This window comes from Pseudochaenichthys georgianus, chromosome 21 (assembly GCF_902827115.2).
Source record: "Pseudochaenichthys georgianus chromosome 21, fPseGeo1.2, whole genome shotgun sequence".
Lineage (NCBI taxonomy): Eukaryota > Metazoa > Chordata > Actinopteri > Perciformes > Channichthyidae > Pseudochaenichthys > Pseudochaenichthys georgianus.
The window spans coordinates 9,053,643-9,059,702 of NC_047523.1; positions in this window are offsets into that span (position 1 = coordinate 9,053,643).

The window sequence follows — 6,060 nt, forward strand, 5'->3', positions numbered from 1 at the left end:
CAGCTCGGACTCGGAGTCGGCTGCGCTTGACTGGCTGGGTTTGCAATGGCGGAAATTGCGTTGGCGTTTTTCGTTGCAGATGAAGTGGATGCAATAGAAATCCCACATGTATTGTATGGAGAATGACATGATCTAAAGGGACTGTGATTGAGAGAAAATTAAATATTTGTTTACAATAAACATGAATATGTAATTTGTTTGATTTGCATTAAAAGACAATACCATTTTTTATTTAAATGATAGATTACCTTGTGCATTTGTTGCAGCCCTTGCTTGCTGCATAAGTGCAGCTGCTAAACTGTTATCTGAAAAATAATTTACATCATTTAAAATCATATCCAGATTGTTGGAATGCAATTTAGTTGTTTACTCACCATTTTGTAGTCTTTGGGAAATGTCTTGTGAGACTCTTACAGTGATGTCTCCCTGTCCATCACGCAGTGTAAGCACCACAAATTCCATTTTACCCACTGTAGACAAAGGTGATCTCCATTGCTTTATATAGGTTTGTTAATTCAGTCATGATGAGGAACCACACCAGTGACTGGGTTCCATAATTAGAAATGCTCCTCCCTCTTAATGTTTGCAAAACTGATGGACATGCTACAAATGATCAGTCCTTCAGATCCGCACACATGAAGCTTCATGAGCATGAATTGAACAGACCTGCTGCTGTGTTAATTCTTTAGCTGCCACTTTAAGCTTTATGATGTGTACAACATGGATGTAATTTGATTTAATCTTGCCATTTTAAATGATGTATTCAATAAATAAGGTGAAACCAAATCATTACATTACAACAGATTTTATTTTAATGATTTGGTTTAACTTAAAGAGAAACTTTATTGTTATTGCACATATTACGGAAATGCATCCACGAAGGAGCCGTGGAGGACCGTGGAGGACCCATCAGTGTATCCTCGGTTATAGCTCCTCCAGAGAGTCTCCTCGACGCTCGATCCTCGGTCCTCGAAGTGCATTTAGAGAAATGAGATGTCCTTCAACATGGCGCGCTGAAATTCATTTCCGGGTCACTACCGGAGGACCGAGGAGTCGAGGAGGGGGATTTGATAAAATGAGAAAGGGCCTGTGTGTGTCCACATCTGTAGCCTGTTCTTGTCTCATTATACCGCACTGTGAATGAATTAAAAGTAAATATATAAGTCGTCATGAACACATCTGCCCATCAGACAGAGGGCTGCTGTGCCTCCTGTCATCATTAATGGACGTCTCTTTAAAATTACCGCTCAGAGGAGAGGAGTTCTCATTTCTCTAACCGCCTGCTGCTTCCCCTCCTCTCTCCTCGGCTCCTCCGCTCGCATCTCCTGTGGGCGGGACTAAGTATCGAGGATAGGAGTCGAGGAGGGGAGTTAGAGAAATGAGAAAGGGCCAGGGAAGGATTACTTTCAAAATAAAAACAGGAAGCGACAAGATCAAAACACAAGACTAGAGTAAACAACATAACTAAACCTAACATAACTGTCGAGTCACAACAATTATGACCTGCCACTACAGCATCACTACTGTTTCCTGCTTGTGAGTCTGTGTGTGTCATCCAGAGGCCTGTACTACGAAGCTGGTTCAGCTAAGCGAAAATCCTGCTTCGTAGTATACCCCATGGGCGTAGGAAGCATCCTGAATGTGGGGGGGACATTTTTAAGGGGGGATATGGGGGTCCCCCCCCCCACGAAAAAAAAACCCAGTAGATGGTGGTTTGATACTTGTATGTGGCTATACTAGCATGAGGAAAATGATGGGTACATTTTGTAATTTCATCCAGTAGTAAATAAAGGAAACTTTTAATAAAAATGTGATTATTAATTCAGAGCCGTCTTTGAATTAATAAAAAGCAGTTTAAATGTCCATTTTTTGTACATTTATATACAACAATAAATATGTGTGAGTGCGTTGAGAGATATTGTTGTGGAGAGTCATTTATATACACTTCGCAAAATACATTTGTGAATCCTTCTGTGAGCATTTATTAACATTGAGACTGATCTGACTCCATACAGATGTTAAGTTCACCTAGGAATGGTATCATTGACTTAAATGTTCAAATAAATGTTGCTCTTCTGTCTATATTGGTCATATTATGCCCCTTGACTGAAATGTTTCCTGTTCAATATCCCCACTGATTTCCTTAAAATTCTGGGATGAGAGTCCACATCACAATTACTCTAAACTGTCATTTCCCTTTCATCACTCACCTCAGCAATGGACCTCTCTCCACTGCCCCTGTGTTCTGCCTCTGACTCACTCTCAAGCGCCTAGATGTCAAGAGAGGTGGTGAAGTGATCATTATTTATAAAGCTATGTTGGGCAAACTCCCGTATTACATCTGTTCTCTGGTAAAGCAGAAAGTTGCGGGCAGCTATTGTCTGAGATCGCAGGATGCGGTCTTGTTAGATGTGCCGAGAGTGAGGACTGTCTTAGGTAAGACGGCTTTATGTGCGCAGCTCCACTTGCTTGGAACAGCCTACAGTCCAAATTGAAATTGAGCAATTTTATTTCTCTGAATGTTTTTAAGGCACGTCTGCACGAGATGCTTTCTGACACTATGGGTGTTTGTAAGTGTTGGTGAATATGTAAATATGATGTCCTCTATTGTTTGTTTATATGTTGTTTTTATGTTTCATGTGGAACTAAATTGATGCAGGTCTCCCTTGTAAAAGAGATCCATGATCTCAAGGGACCTATCTGTCTAAATAAAGGTTTGAAATGAAATGAAATTATTTATTGTTCAAAAAGAGGTAACCACAAAGCGATGTTTAACTGAAAATACTAGGGAAATGTTTACTCAGAATTTTTCTTCCACACTTGCCCCTGCTAACACCTCAGTAAATGAGCTAGTAGATCATTTTAATTCAAAAATTAAAAATGTTATAGATGCCATTGCTCCAATTAAGGTAAAGGAAGTGACTGGGAAGAAAATATCTCCATGGAGAAAGGCCATGACCGTTAAAACAGAAAAAAGAGAATGTCGGAAAGCTGAACGCAGGTGGCGAAAAACAAATCTCCAGGTTCACTTTGAAATTTATAAAGAGAGACGTGGCCTTTATAATTTGGAATTGAAAAACGCACGACAATCATTCTTCTCTGACATCATTACCAAAAACAAAAACAACGCACGTGCCTTGTTTGCTACCGTCGACAGACTAACTAACCCCCCAGTGTCAGTAGCCTCTGAATTTCTATCCACCAGGGCGTGCAATGATTTTGCCTCCTTTTTCACTGACAAAATTCAGAAAATTAGACAAGCAGTCAGTGCCTCTGCATCAGGAACAGCAAATGTGTTGTCTCTGTGTCCACTTAACATCAATTCAGACATCATGACACAATTCCATCAGATTAATGATAAAAACCTGGAGGACATTATACAACTTCTGAAGTCCTCCTCCTGCTGCCTTGATATTATTCCAACAGGATTTTTCAAAGATGTTTTGCCTTGCATGGCCTCAGAACTACTTCATATAGTAAACAAATCTCTTCACTCAGGTATTTTTCCACAGGCCCTGAAAACTGCAGTCATTAAACCGCTCTTAAAAAAGAATAATCTAGATGCTTCAGTAATGAACAATTACAGGCCCATATCAAACCTGCCATTTCTAGGTAAGATCATTGAAAAAGTTGTTTTTCAACAGTTGAGTAATTTCTTGCATTTAAATAGTTGTTTCGATGTGTTCCAGTCAGGCTTTCGTCCAAACCACAGCACTGAGACTGCTCTTGTAAAGGTCTTTAACGACATCCACTTAAACACAGACAGTGGCAGAACTTCAGTGTTAGTATTATTAGATCTCAGTGCTGCGTTTGACACTGTTGACCACAGCATATTACTGGACCGACTGGAAAACTGGGTGGGACTTTCGGAAACAGTTCTAAATTGGTTTAAATCCTACTTAAAGGACAGAAACAACTTTGTTTCTATCGGTAAATACACATCTGAGTTGACAAATATGACATGTGGGGTTCCTCAAGGCTCCATCTTGGGACCTCTTCTTTTTAACATCTACATGCTACCACTGGCTCAGATAATGAAGAACAACAAAATAAGTTACCATAGCTATGCAGATGACACACACATTTACGTAACAATTTTACCAGGAGACTATGCTCCAATTCAAACACTGAGTAAGTGCATTGAACAAATCAATGACTGGATGTGTCAGAACTTTCTCCAATTAAACAAAGATAAAACTGAGGTAATGGTTTTTGGAGCCAAGGCAGAACGTTTAAAAGTTAGCGCTGAGCTTCAGTCTGCAATGTTCAAACCAACAGATAAAGCCAGAAATCTAGGTGTAGTCATGGACTCTGACCTGAGTTTCAACAGTCACATTAAAACAGTTACTAAATCAGCCTACTATCACCTAAAGAACATATCTAGGATTAAAAGACTAATGTCACAGCAGGATTTGGAAAAGCTTGTCCATGCCTTTATCTTCAGTAGACTCGACTACTGCAATGGTGTCTTCACAGGTCTCACTAAAAAATCTATTAGAAAGCTGCAGCTGATTCAGAACGCCGCTGCTCGAGTCCTCACTAACACTAAGAAAGTGGATCACATCACTCCTGTTCTGAAGTCTTTACACTGGCTTCCTGTGTGTCAAAGAATAGATTTCAAAATACTGCTGCTGGTTTATAAAGCACTGAATGGTTTAGGCCCACAATACATTACTGACCTCCTGCTAAACTATGAACCATCCAGATCTCTCAGGTCTTCAGGGACTGGTCAGCTTTCTGTCCCCAGAGTCAGAACTAACCATGGTAAAGCAGCGTTCAGTTATTATGCTCCAAATATCTGGAACAAACTCCCAGAAACCTGCAGGTCCGCTGCAACTCTGACTACTTTTAAATCCAGGCTGAAGACTTTTCTTTTTGTCGCTGCTTTTATTTGAACTATTCATATCTTAAACTGCACTGTAACTTTTATCCATGTACTTTTTCTTGTAATGTTTAATTGAACTATTTATATTTTAGACTGCACTGTAACTTTTATCCATGTATTTTTTTTCTTAATGTTTATTTGATTAGCTTTTCTTTTTTAATGCTTAATGTCTTTCATTTATTTTTATTTTTTTGTAAAGCACTTTGAATTGCCTTGCGTTGAAAAGTGCTCTATAAATAAACTTGCCTTGCCTTGCCTTGCCTGGACATGTTGAAGACTCAAAGCCCCAAGCAGTAGGTAGAATATTAGCTAGTCTTTGTAATGTGCACAGAAAATAAACAGTTAACTGAATACTGGGATGCAAATTGCCTATAAGCACTCAGTAAAACATAAACACACACAAAAAGATTCTGAATGATAAGAAGTATAATTAAAACATAATGCACATTACCATTTTGAGAGAGAGTACCGAAGTTAAAGAACTCAGAAAATAATCTCTTATCGAACTGAGACTCCAGTAAAACACACTGACTGCGTCTCCACATGGACATCATGGTGTTTCAACCCAGTCTCACGGCATTTCGTGTTCACCAACACGATTATTAATCTATTGATTCGTGTTCACCATCACGATTTGCCCCTTTTTTTCGTGTTGCACAGCACGATTTTAAAAGCAATGTATTTCTACTGGTAGCGTGTTTCGTGCCTGCAGGCTGCAGCACGTCTTTTTCTCCGGTCGGGTCGTGGAAGACCGGAAGCTGTGTGGTTCATAAAAACATGTTCTTACTCAATATCAAGCCACAATTATCCTAAGACCTTGTCAATTATGTTATCCTAAGACCTTGTCACATTGGACCGGCTGCATTGATTTTGTCAATCACCTCGAGTGCTGTATCAGACGGGGGGGATGTTGGGGAATTAGTCCGCACAGCAGTGGATCAAGATGTCAGCTCCAGGTCTGCACTGTACTCGGCTGGTAATTGCACTGGAAACCGTGGAGGCTTATTCTCACAAACTGGATGCAGAGGTTACAATAGGTAGTGTAGAGGCTAAGCCAACGCTTTAAGCCTCTGAGGATCCGCTATGTTGGCGTAATTGACGCACACAAAGTTTGCTGCTGAATAAAAGTCCGAAACAAAGTTTCCAGTTCGATACAGTCCATTTATTTCCTTTTC